The sequence below is a fragment of the Durotheca rogersii genome, assembly GCF_024521655.1.
Source record: "Durotheca rogersii strain YMJ 92031201 chromosome Unknown GGS23scaffold_63, whole genome shotgun sequence".
Lineage (NCBI taxonomy): Eukaryota > Fungi > Ascomycota > Sordariomycetes > Xylariales > Xylariaceae > Durotheca > Durotheca rogersii.
The window spans coordinates 70,029-83,457 of NW_026251294.1; positions in this window are offsets into that span (position 1 = coordinate 70,029).

The window sequence follows — 13,429 nt, forward strand, 5'->3', positions numbered from 1 at the left end:
GAGGATTTCGGCTATAGGGAACGTACTTCGACCTACGATCGGATAATTAGATTATATTATTAACGCGCTATATTTAAATATGTTACCCGAAAGGTTAAATCGTATCCTAGATATTAAAAAGAAAATAATACCCAGAAAGTTGACCCCGCCTTATATAATAAACGTATAGTATATATTAATAGATTACGGATTTATCGTAATAATCGAAGTACGAAACGAACTATCCGGTTTTCTCAAAGCCCGAGCCATTAGAAAGATAGATTCTAAGACGATTACTAAGTTCATTTAGGGGTAGATATTCCTATAGTACGGCGTACCCCTAGTAATTAAGTATAATGATAGTTCCGAGAATAAAAAGGAGGTCCGTAAAGTAATAGAGTTAATCGGTACTAGAGTTAAAGTCGGTATTACTTATTTCCCGTAATCTTAAGGTATAATCGAGGTTAGGTATAAAGTAATTCGCGGAGGCCTTATAAAAGATATAAACGATAGTAATTAAGAATAAACGAACCTATTAAGGGTAATTATATAAATAAATAAGACCTCGACGCGCTTATACGAAATATCGTTATACGAATTAATATATAAGGGTAAGGTTATTATCCCGATAAAAATCGTTATTCCGACCTAACGTATTATAAATTAAAAGAATATCCCGGACCGAGAATCGCTTTTAGCTATACGCGTACGATTAATCGAAAGACGCTAGGAAGATATATTAACCGTAGCTAAGGTTCTAGTAGTTAAATATAAAAAAGCTATCCGGTACTAGGACGAGAAGAACGCTTACCGGATGCGAAAAGAGCCCCTAAAAGCCGACGACCTTGTACTATTATACGATACGATACGATATATAAATAAGTCGATAGCGGTAAAATTAAAGTACTATTAGAAGGAACCGTACTTAATCGCCGAAAATTTAAGCTATAGTCGTTATAAGCTTAAAAACCCGGATGAAGTTACGTTATTATACCTAGTTTTAGGCTATAGACTACAGAAATTTATTTAAGATATTAACGGGTTTTAAGAGCTAAAGAATTCGAAAGAGGATGAATAAAGTATACGCTTATTACCGACTAAATATAAGGACTAGGAATCGACGATTACTAATAATCCCTAAGCTAAAGGAGGCCTAGAGCTTATGTCCTCGGTAATCGACGACGAAGAAGAAGAATAGTTAGCCCCGAACGATAAGGCGCGAATTATAGTAGAAATATTAAACAAGAAGCTTAAAGAATACGAAGTTATACCTAACGATAAACCCGGACTAAGAAGATCGACCCGATTATATAAATAACCCTTTTATTATAAAACGATAAGGCTATAGTACCGTAAAACGACTTATTTATATCGATCGAAGAATAATAAAACCTAGGAGCTTAAGATATAGTCGCTTTCTTAAGTAAGAGGGAAAAGAAGTTATTCATATGTAGTTATTAAACCCGTAGCCTATATACGAAATTAATACCTTAAATTATAATATTAATAGATACGCACTTCCCTATCTCTTACCTTAAAAGAAAGTATGTTTCTATAAATTATTAACGCCGATTAATGCGTTCTTATACTTAAAGAAATTATCCTTTACGTTTATCGTTAGGAATCCGGGATATTAATATCCTAATGTTATAAAATTATTACATTTTAATTTAGGTATATTTTAGTATTTAAAAGGAAAGTAAGAAAAGTAATTTATATTAATAAAAGTAAAAGAAAAAGAAAAGAAAAGGAATACGTATCTAAAAATAAGCTAGAAGTAATATATATCCGCCTTATCCCTTATTTATTAGTTACTAAGAAAACTAAAAACTTACTTACTTTCCGACCCCCGGAACGTTATAATTTTCGAGTTTATTATAGCTAGTAACTTGTTCTTCGTTACCTATATTATAAGCGGATATACGGCCTAGCGTAGATCCTTTATTAGAAGGGGGTTGCGATCTATCCTTACCCGAAGGTAGGTAAACCGCTCGTTTCGGAATTTATAACGTATCCCGTTAATAGAGAAAAGGTAGACGCTGTAAGAGTACCTAAAGATACGATCGGGGGCTAGGGAACGATAGGAAAAGAACGGTTATATACCTACGTATTTAACGGTATCGGAGCAGGCGAGCCGGCGCTTATAATACTAGTAAGGTACTTCGTTAGGTACCTTATATTATTAAACGATTAAACTAACGACGTAATAAAGATCCGTTATTAATCGACGGAAATATTCGCCGATCGATTCGTTATTATTAATCTTTACGAATAACGTCCGACGACGGAAAGATTAAACGTAGCAGGCGAAGGATATAGTATAGCTTTAAAGGTAGGTAATCTCTTAAAAGTCCTTAATTAAGATCTCTTACGTGACGTACCGGCCGGCCGTCGGCCTACCTAGAAAATAGAACCGAAGGTTACGAATTATTTTATTATTAATCAAATTAACCTTCGATTAATAGATCTTATTAATATTAAAAGCTATATACTTAGCGATATTACTTTATTACCCGAATTCCCTCGATATCTCGGAGCTACCCGCCGATAATTACTTCGGGCTTTGGTTTAAGAGGCGAGAATACGAAACGTAGGATACCTACTAAGGCTAAGGGATTAATCGATTTATATCTCGGAATTCCTCGGTAGAGGGTAGCTAGCGAAACGATTTATTAGGCTATTTATTTATTAGCTTTACCGGCGGTGGTATCGACTTAGCCCGTTAATACGTCGCGGCTTTCTTCTTATCGTTTTTAGCCTTCCCGGCCGCTCCGGTGATCTCTTCGTCGGTAATCCCCGTAGCTTTAAGCTATTCGAATAGCTTAAGGGTAGCTTCCTAGTTTAGTTTTAAGAGTTCCTTTTAAAGGGCGGGGTTTATAATATATATATATATATATAAGAGAGAAATATAGGAACGACGAAATTATAAATCTAAAATTAAGAAAAATCGAAAAACGAATTAAAATAAAGATAGAGAACCTAAGGAAAGGAAGAGAGGAAATAAATCGGAACAGTAAAATAACGAAAAATAAGAGGGAAGGTTAAACGAGAACGAGAGAGTCGAATACGTTACCTAGGTCGTAAGTACCATACTTAGGAGAGTTACGATAATACCTACCCTAGCTTACGTTTAATTATAAGTCCGCGAACGTACGTATTTATTACTTTATTAAGAACATATAATAAGAAGCTATAAGCTAGCGTATCTCTTGTTATAGTTCTATACGTATACGAGGAAACGCGCTTTCCTAAAACGTTAGCCGTAAGGGTATATCTAACTCTATCGTCGATACGTTTCTCTCCCTTCCTCTCTTTTTCCTCTTTAGGTATTTCATTTCGAAAACCACTCCTCTTATAATCATTATATTCTTATTAATCTCTAGCCTGCCTTTTTTATTATTAATTTAAATTCTTATTTTTACCTTTAACTTATTATCCCTCCTTCCTTTCTTTTTTTTTTCTTTTTATTTTTTACGATATCTTCCTCCTGCTTCGCTGGCGTTCCCCTCTCCCCTTTCCTTCCTTCCGTTTATAGAGACGTACGTCGTACCGATTTAGCCGACTTAATACCGCTCTTACGGGAGATTTACAATAGCAAAGATAACTAGAATAATATAAAGAAGTATTAGCTTACTATTGTAGTAGTGCGGTGGATCTAGGCCACGTAGCCTTTTCGATATATATTTATATAGGTCGCGTACTTATATTTTTATCAGTCAGACTTAGACCTATAGTTATCACGACCTATAGCCATATACTCGTTTCTTACTATGCCTTTTCTAGCTATCCTCGTTACCCGTTTCTAGTCTTCCTCCCTTCCTTTCCTAGCTACCGTTTTTAGCTAGCCGATTAACCGATTACAGCTATTTATAGCTATGATCTTAGTTAATCAGCACTGGGCCAGTTGTTAGTAGTTAGGTAGTCCTTATTTCGTGCTTCCGTTAGCGTGCCTACGCTGCTCCTGTTCAGTAGCGACCACCTAGTAGCTCGTCCTTACCTCATCTTAGGAGCGACCTTTTGAACGACCGTTTTTATAGTTAATAGGTTTAGGATACGACGATCAGAAGATTTCCTGATTTTCCGTCAATTAGGAGCTGTTTTCGTAGCTCCAGAGCCGTTTTCGTAGCTTTTGGTCTGAATTTTTAGGTCATAGCTTTTTAGGTTAGGATTAATAGGGAGGGCAGATAACTATGGCGACCATTTTAACAACCCACGCCCTTCCATTAGCTTTTAATTAGTTTATCTAAAAGCTCGTTCGCCGATTAGTAGATCTATCTTATCCTTGTTTCTTAATTATTTCTTTTAATAGGAGATATATCCGTTTTTACCCGGTTTTGCCTTCGTTTTTAATAGTGCCTAGATGGTAGTTTTTCGCCCTTAGTTAATCTAACTCCGTTACCGCTACCACCCCCTTTTTATAACACGTGCTTAAAGGCATCCGTTCTTTACCGATTAGTTTATTTTAATTGTAAGAGGCTTACCGATAGCTCCGATTACCCTTGTTTTATCCCTGCTAGCTAGTTACGGCACCTGGGGAGGTTTTTCCTTACCTCTTTAACCGATAGGTGCTACGATGCCCTTAATTGCTACAAGAAGATACCGACATACCTTATACCTACGAACCTAATCGGGGAACCTACCGATTAGCGCGAAGACCTACAGACGATACCGCGATACGAGATAGATACGATATTGAATAACATAGCCTAGGAAAAAAAAACAGTTACAGTTATAGGATAGAAACGGTTACAGGATATTACCCGGAGACCCCTCTTGTCGCCTTTACCGATATATGGTTGGTAGGAAGAGCCGTGAATGAGCCCTTAGAACTACGTATAGGGGAGGGATCGAGGGTTAAGGGAAGCCCGGTAAATACTACCAGACGAATATAAGAACGGTTATACGAGAATAGCTAGAAACGAGTTATAAAAACGGGCATTGAATAGAATATATTAGTCATTTTATAGGATGAGGAATTAGATGAAAAGGATCAGTAATAGCTATAGACGAGAAGGACGGAGATTACGTTATATCGTATAAGATTGTTTCTTTGTTTCTTACGGGAGCTTCGCTTGTTTTACCTGCCCGTTATAGTTCCTGTTTTCCGATTGATCCCTATTATTTCTTAGTAGCCCTGATGGACCTGACTCGCTCCTAGTTGATTAGGGTTAATTAGGAATGGGTTAATTAGGTTAGGTATAATTATAGCTCCGCTAGCCTAGTTGTTATTAGACTTTTCCTGATCTTTCCTGTTATTTCCTGTTAATCGTTGGTTAAATTAGCTTAGCTCCTAGTTGGCAGCGATCGAATAGGTTCGGGATTAATTAGGATTAATTAGGTATAGTCCGGTACAGTTATAGTTACCTACCTTACTACCTACTTATTACTGTTATAACCGCTCCTAGTTGAAGCTCTATTTCCTGACTTATCCTGTTAGCCTTTAATTAAACTAGCTAGCTTTTAGTTAATTAGAGTTGATCGGGATTAGGTTGATTAGGATTAATAGGAAACGAGAGCTACCGTACCTGTTGTTATATGGGGAGTTTAATTACTCCTTACAGATTAATTAAACTAGGGAGGCTGTAGTAGTGCGGTGGATCTAGGCTACATAGCTTTTTCGATGTATATTTATATGGGTTACGTACTTATATTTTCATTAGTTAAACCTAGACCTATAGCTATTACGACCTATAGCCATTTACTCGTTTCTCGCTATGCCTTTTCTAGCTATCCTCGTTACCCGTTTCTAGTCCCTTTCTTTTCCTTTCCTAGCTACCGTTTTTAGCTGGCCGATTAACCGATTATAGCTGTTTATAGCTGTAATCTTGGTTGATCGGCACTAGGCCAGTTGTTGGCAGTTAGGCAGTCCTTATTTTGTGCCTCCGTCAGCGTGCCTACGCTGCTCCTGTTCACTATTCTAAGTAACTACGATTCGGGAAGAGGCTAGATCGAGCTAAGATTCGATATAACCTAGGCCCTCCGGCTATCCGTTAATCGGCCCCGAACTATAAATTAATAATAGTAGGAATAAACGAAGGTAGCTCTAGCTAATTCTTTCGTATACCTCGCCTACTACGCCTACTTTATTAACGAGGATATTAAGGAGGAGCAGAGCGTACGCGATGCTGGTAACCCGGATAGGTTTACTCGAAAGTGCACTTTATCGAAGATTATAGTACGTACGATAGTCTAAGATAAATAAAACTAATATCGCTATATTAATCGAAAGATAAGGAATCTAATGTAGTTATCGTATCTTAGCTATACTCCTTAGTCGTAAAGATATAGTGGTCGCTAGCCCGAAGGTATAAGAGGTAAGGGAAGAAAAGGAGTAAAACGTAAAAGTTACTTATTCGGCTATAGCGGTACGACGAAGTAACTTAAGCGCCTATAACTAAGATAGATATACTAATCGGAGAACGACGAATCTAATGATAAAAACGAATCTTTAATTAAGGTAAAAATAATAAAGATAGTAATCTAGCTAAGTAATAAATTAAATAATAAATATAGTATATCCCGTACTTACGGGAACTATGGTTATTCTATATAAGTATAAGGCCTATCGTAACGTATTACGTAATATATTAAGAGGGTATATCTTACCGTACTACTATAACCTCCTTAGTTTAATTATACCGTAAGGAATAATTAAATTAAAAAGGGTAGTACGGTAAGTCCCGATTAATATCTTCCCTTAAAACTACCGCGAAACTCCATTCCTCCGGCTACTATCTAATTATTACGACCGCGCCTTTAATTTCTCGTTTAATATCATAAGGAGGCCCTTCTATTACTTTATAGCTAACTTAGCCCGGTTTATCCTTACCGATTTAATCCGATCAGCGTTCTCTTTCTTTATTTCGGCTACCTTTTTCTTAGTTTCGTCCTAGCCCTTTTAATTAGAGGAATAATAAGGTAATAAGCGCGTCCTAAGGGTTAATTAAGTATCTCCCCTCTACCTATAGGATATAGAGGTCTCCCCGGATTAAAAAGCTTTAATCCTTACTAAGCCGGGGGAAGGAAAAGAACGGGTCGTAACCTTAACGAGGTCGTCGTAACGTAGGTCGGTATCTATCGATACGAGGGAATAAGGGGGGTTAGGTACTAAGGCTATAAAGGAACGGCGGACCTTCGCTTACGCGATCGAGCGAACGGAGAATTTACGGCTAAGGGACTCGCCGATCGGTATACTTTAAACGAACGTTATAGCGTTAATAAGGTTAATTCGCTTCTAATAATTTACGGCTTACCGGAAACGCTTAATAATACTAACCTTTCCTTTTAAAACCCGAACGTTATAAAATTATTCTATTCCCTTAGCGTACTTTCTTATAATATTAAAGGGGTCGAGGCCCTTATTCTTTTAGGCCTAGCGCGCGACTTCGATCGGTCGTTTAAAGATAAGATACGGTAAAATACTACTTTAAAAACCGTAACTAAAGTTATTTTATTAGTTTATTAACGCGACGTAATAGGTAAACTAAAGGGTTATATTAAGCTTGAGATTACCGTCTTTTTATATTCGCCGTAATTAACCGAGCGCGTACGCCGCCCGATCGAAGGCGCCGTCCCTAACTATATTAAAGCTAAATAGTTTCCGGGGCTTAGGGAGGTATAATATTACGGCGAAGTAAGCTTAGGAGAACTTTAAGGGGTCGGTAATAACTCGTTCGGGATTTCCTAGATCCGTATGGATCGTAAAGATTAAAATAAAGGTAGGGTTATCGAAGAGGTATTAATAGGTTAAGAAGTTAAACGATTCTATTAATCGGTAGCCTATCGTTTAATACGGGTCTATTTCGAAGGCCGCCTTTCGGCTTTTAAGGTCGTAGCTAGTTATAATATAAAAGGCGCGGATATCTTCGTTAATAAGGTAGTCGTAACGAACGAGGTATACGAAAGAGTTAGCTAAGGCTACCCTCGTTTACTCCTATAGCTACTAGTTTATAGTTCGGGATCGATTAACGGATAGCCGGAAGGCCTAGGTTATATCGGATCTTAATTCGATCGAACCTTTCCTTAAATCGTAATTATTAAGAATATTAAGTTAATACTTCTTTATATTATTCTAGTTATTTTTACTAACGTAAATCTCTCGTAGGAGTTTAATTAAGTCGGCTAAATCGGCGCGACGTACGTTTCTATGAACGGAGGAAAGGAAGAAGAAGAGGGGGATTCCGGCGGAGCGGGAGAAAGATATCGTAAAAATAAATAAAAAGAATTAAAGGAAAGGGGAAAAAGATAATAAGTTAAAGGTAAAAATAAGAATTTAAATTAATAATAGGAAAGATGGGCTAAAGATCAATAGGAATATAATAATTATAAGGGGGGGGATTTCGGAATAAGATATTTAAAGAGGAAAAAAAGAAGGAGGAAGGGAAACGTATCGACGATATAATTAGATATACCTTTACGGCTAACGCTTTAGGAAACCGCGTTTCCTCGTATACGTATAAAGCTATAATAAGAGATACGCTAGCTTATAGCTTCTTATTATATGCTTTTAATAAAGTAATAAGTACGTACGTTCGTAGATTCGTAATTAAACGTAGGCTAAGGTAAGTATTATCGAAACTCTCTTAAGTACGGTACTTACGACCTAGGTAACGTATTCGACTCTCTCGTTCTCGTCCGGCTTCTCCTCTTATTTTTCGCTATTCTACGGTTCCGATCTATTTCCTTTCTTTCTTTCCCTAGGTCCTTTATCTTCGTTTTAATTCGTTTTTCGACTTTTCTTAATTCTAGATTTATAATTTCGTCGTCCTTATCTCTCTTTCTTTTATATATATATATAATAAATCCTATTATCTAAAAGTAACTCCTTAAATTAAACCGAGCGTTCGTCTTTAAGCTACTCGAGTAGCTAAAGGCTACGGGAATTACCGACGAAGAAATCGCCGGGGCGTTTAAGAAGGTTAAGAAGGATAAGAAGAAAGCCGTAACGTATTAATAGGCTAAGTCGATACCGCTACCCGTAAACCTAATAAATAAATAGCCCGATAAATCCTTCCGCCGGTTATTCTTACCGAGGAATTCCGGGACGTTAATCGGTTAATTCCTAAGCCTTAGTAGGTACCGTATATCCCGTACTTCCGTCCGCTAGACTAAAGCCCGAAAGTAATTATCGGCCGGTAGCTCCGAGGTATCGAGGGAATTCGGGTAATAAACTAATAGCGCTAGGTATATAGCTTTTAATATTAATAAGATCTATTAATTAAGGGCTAGATTAATTAATAATAAGATAATTCGTAACGTTCGGTTTTATTTTTTAGGTAGGCCGGTAGCCGGCCGGTATATCGTATAAGAAATTATAAATAAGGACTTTTAAGAGGTTACTTACCTTTAGAGCTACGTTATATCCCTCGTTCGTTACGTTTAGTTTTCTTACCGTCGGACGTTATTTATAAAGATTAATAATAAGGACCCGGTTAACGAATATTTCCGTCGGCTAGCGACGGACCTTCGTTACGTCGTTAGTTTATTCGTTTAATAGTATAAGGTACCTAACGAGGTATCCTACTAATGCTACGAGCGCCGGTTCGCCTTCTTTAATACCGCTAAATACGCGGGTATATAGCCCTTTTTTTCCTACCGATCGCTAGCTCCCGATCGTATCTTTAGGTACTTCTACGGCGTTTACCTTTTCTTTATTAACGGGATACGTTATAAATTTCGTAACGAACGGTTTACCTACCTACGGACGAAGATAAATCGTAACCTCCTTCTAATAGAGGATTTAAGCTAGGCCGTATACCCGCTTATAATATAGGTAACGAAGGAGGAGTTATTATTTATAATAAACTCGAAGATCGCTACTTTCCGGGGGTCGGAAAGTAAATAAGTTTTTAGTTTTCTTAGTAATTAATAAGTAAAGGATAGGGTAAGAGGGTAAAGAAGAAAAGAGAGGTATTAATCGGCGGGTATACGTTACTTCTGGCTTATTTTTAGACGCGTATTTCTTTTCTTTCCTTTTTCTTTTACTTTTATTAATATAAATTACTTTCCTTACTTTCCCTTCGAATATTAAAATATACCTATATTAAAATATGATACGTAGATTGGGAGAGCTACGTAGGTACTGAGGTTGCTTCTTAGGAGTAACGGAAGGTAGGAAGAAGAAGGTAAATTAATTAACTATCTAAGAAGGAAGGAGATTAATAAAGGAAATACGAGCTACCTATATATAAACGATAGGGAACTACGAGCTATGTTATATAAGCGAGTTAAGAGCTATGTTAGGTAAGCGAGTAACTCGAGAAGGGGTAAGGAGTTATATATAAGTAGCTCTTTATATAATATATTCCTTAGCTAGGCTCGCGATAGCGAGCTTAACTAAATAATAATAGTAGCTTAGCCGAAGGGCTCGCGATAATTAGCTTAACTATTCTCTTAATTAAAGTCCTAGGTTAGCTCGAGCCTTACTCGCCTTACTAGCTTTTCGGGGTAATATATTCGTCGCTTTAGTTACTTACGCCTTTATCTAATACTCCTAATAGCTTAAAGTCTCCTTTTAATTAGTTATTATATTAACTCTTCCTAATATCCTAATAAAAGAGATATATCGTAGTTTTTAATTAAGTATATTTACCGTATTCGTTATGCGCTCGCGAGGGCTCTTATTACTTCGCTTTATATTATTATTATCGTACGCGAATCCTTTCGTAGCTTTATTAGGTTAATATCCGGTAACGCTTCTTCTTATACTTAAGCTATTATACTATAAGAGAAAAATCTCCTACTCTTTCGTAGTAGCTCTCTCCCTTTCCTCTTTTCTTTTATAAAGGTATATCTAAAGCTAACCCGATACGCTTCTTTTTAATTCCCTATCGCTCTCGGTTACGTATATAACCTATATATTACTTTATTCGCGCGTATTTTATTTAAGTAATTTATTTTTTAATTACGGTACTTCCTTACTATCGCTCGTTATCGTAGCGAGCTTATAGTAATATATTAACGTAAGCTATGTATTAATATAGTAAGCGCGAGGAATAAAATAAGCTTACGCTTTAGTAATATTAATACGGATATAAGTAATTAGAAGTTAATAGTTCGATAGAATATCCGACCGTTTTAGCTCTTACGAAATCCTTAGTAGTATCGATAACGCGGTTAAGATATTAAGCGATAGAATAAGCTAATTCCGTAACTACGCCTAGATATTCGTCGAGGAGCGAGCTTACGACCCCGCTATATCCGACTAAGGTCCGGCCGAATACGTAGAGCTAGTTATTTAATCTACCGTAGTAAAGGAAGCTATCGTTATTCTAGATGCTTCCGCGGCCGTTAAGATTATTCTAGTTATTACTTCTAGCGCCGCCGAAAAACGACGTAATATATTCTTCGACGTTACTATCGATCGCTTAAATAGCTTTACCTACGATATCGCGATTAATATATATATCTTGGTAGTTATTATAAGTAACTCCTTTTTTAATACCGGTATTAATAATCTCTTTATATACCGCGATAAGGAAAAGTAATTTATTTACCGATATATAAGTTAACTTTTATATTATAGTTATTATAAATTATAAGCCTTTAATTAATTATTTACTTTAGATTTCCGATCGAGGTTTAGTTATAGTATGAAATATTATAGAATTACGCTTCCTCGAGCGTCGTATAGCCCGCCGTATTCCTTCGTTCCTTAGAGCTTTCTTTATTATACTAAAGCCTAAAGCCGTATTTCGTAAGCGGGCTTATAAGGAGAGTAGCTTTAGAGGTAAGGCTCGTAAGTAACGAGCCCGTTATATTAAACGGGAATAAATATATAAAGATCTAAAGCGAGAGGGGGTCCGTTGCGTTATTCGTAAGTACGGGGCTATAGAGTTAGATAATAATAGTAATACTTCCGAGTTTATACCTCGGGACGTAGAAACTACGGATAGCTTTATAAAAGGCGACTCCGGGAGCGACTTAAAGATAGTTATTTAAGCTACCCCGGGATCCCGTTAAGCGCTTATTATTATAACCGAATAAGAACTAATAATCGCTTTTATTTCGAGAGCCTAGGCCGCCGCCGTATTAATAGCTTGTCACGTAGGCATGCACCCCTAGTGGGAACCACCTAGCTTACCTAAGCTAGTTAAGCACTACTATATATACCTATAGATCGCTTTATACTCTCTAATAGCTTTCCTTCTTTTCTAATTAGTTAATATATACCTTCTTACCCTTATTCTATTACTCTTTTTACGAATAACCTATTAACCTAAGCTTAGCTTTCGCTAGTTACGTAATAATTATAAGCCCGGGGTACTTCTAAGGAGCTATTATAACTTAGGTTATTCTAGCGTAAGTAAGTAATATATTTATCTATTTCTTAGATTTTACGATTATACTCCCTTTATATTTCTATACCGGTACTCTGCTCTTATATTAAGTATTAGATAGTCGATTACTTATTTCGCTATAACGATTAATACTTCCGAATTCTCTTTAGATAAGATTCCTATTAACGTTTACTTACGAGCTTACGATAAGTAGCTACGGTAGTTCCTAACGCTTAAGTCGATAGCTATTTAATTCGGTATTTAAAAGGACGTTAATCTAAATGGAGCTAAGTTTAACGTTATTCGAGTCGTAGTAGGTACTTTTAAGGAGTATATTATTTAAGAGAACGAATTCCTTAAAGAAAATTATAAGAAAGCCGTTTACGAGTAGGCGTCGATCCTAACCGAAGACCGAGGAGATTAGCTACTAAGGCCTAAGGTACGAATTCGAGAGTAATAAACGGTAGCGTATAATGAGTTCGTTTCCTAGTAGATAACGACCGAGGCTTAGGTTATAGCTACTAGTAAGTAATATAGGGTCCTCTATAGCTAGATTCTCGCATTTATTTCGGTAGGTTTTCTTAAGGTAATTAATATGAAGATATAGTTCCTAGATTTTAACCCGATTATTTAAAATCTCGTAAAGATCTTCCGTAAGTAGATTACTTCTACCGAAGCCGCTATTAAGACGCTCGCTAGGCGAGAATACCGTAAGATACTCTAGAGAATAAAGGTAGGTACTTATAATCCCGAGTAGTTTTACGTTATATAGTAATACGCCTTTCTTCGCGTTCGCGCTTATTATATTAACGAGATTAAAGGCGTTATGGGAGTAAAGGATTTCTTCGAAGTAGTTAGGGTTAAGATCGTAATCGACTAGGCTATATGGATATTAATCGCTTTTATTAAAGCTAATAAACTCGGCGAGTAACTAAAGATCCTTAAGTAACTAGGTATCGTATTTAGCGCTTTCGCTACCGAGAATAAGTAGAAAGGTAAATTAGGTTATAAAATTTTCGTAATAGTTTATTAAGGAGCGACTTTAAGAGCGAAATTAGTTAATAATAGCGGCTAAAGAAAACTAACGTATTACGAATGCCCTTATAAGTCTAGAGGTAAATCATACTTATAAATAACTCGCTTTTATAGAATCCTATAGAAGTCCGTTACTA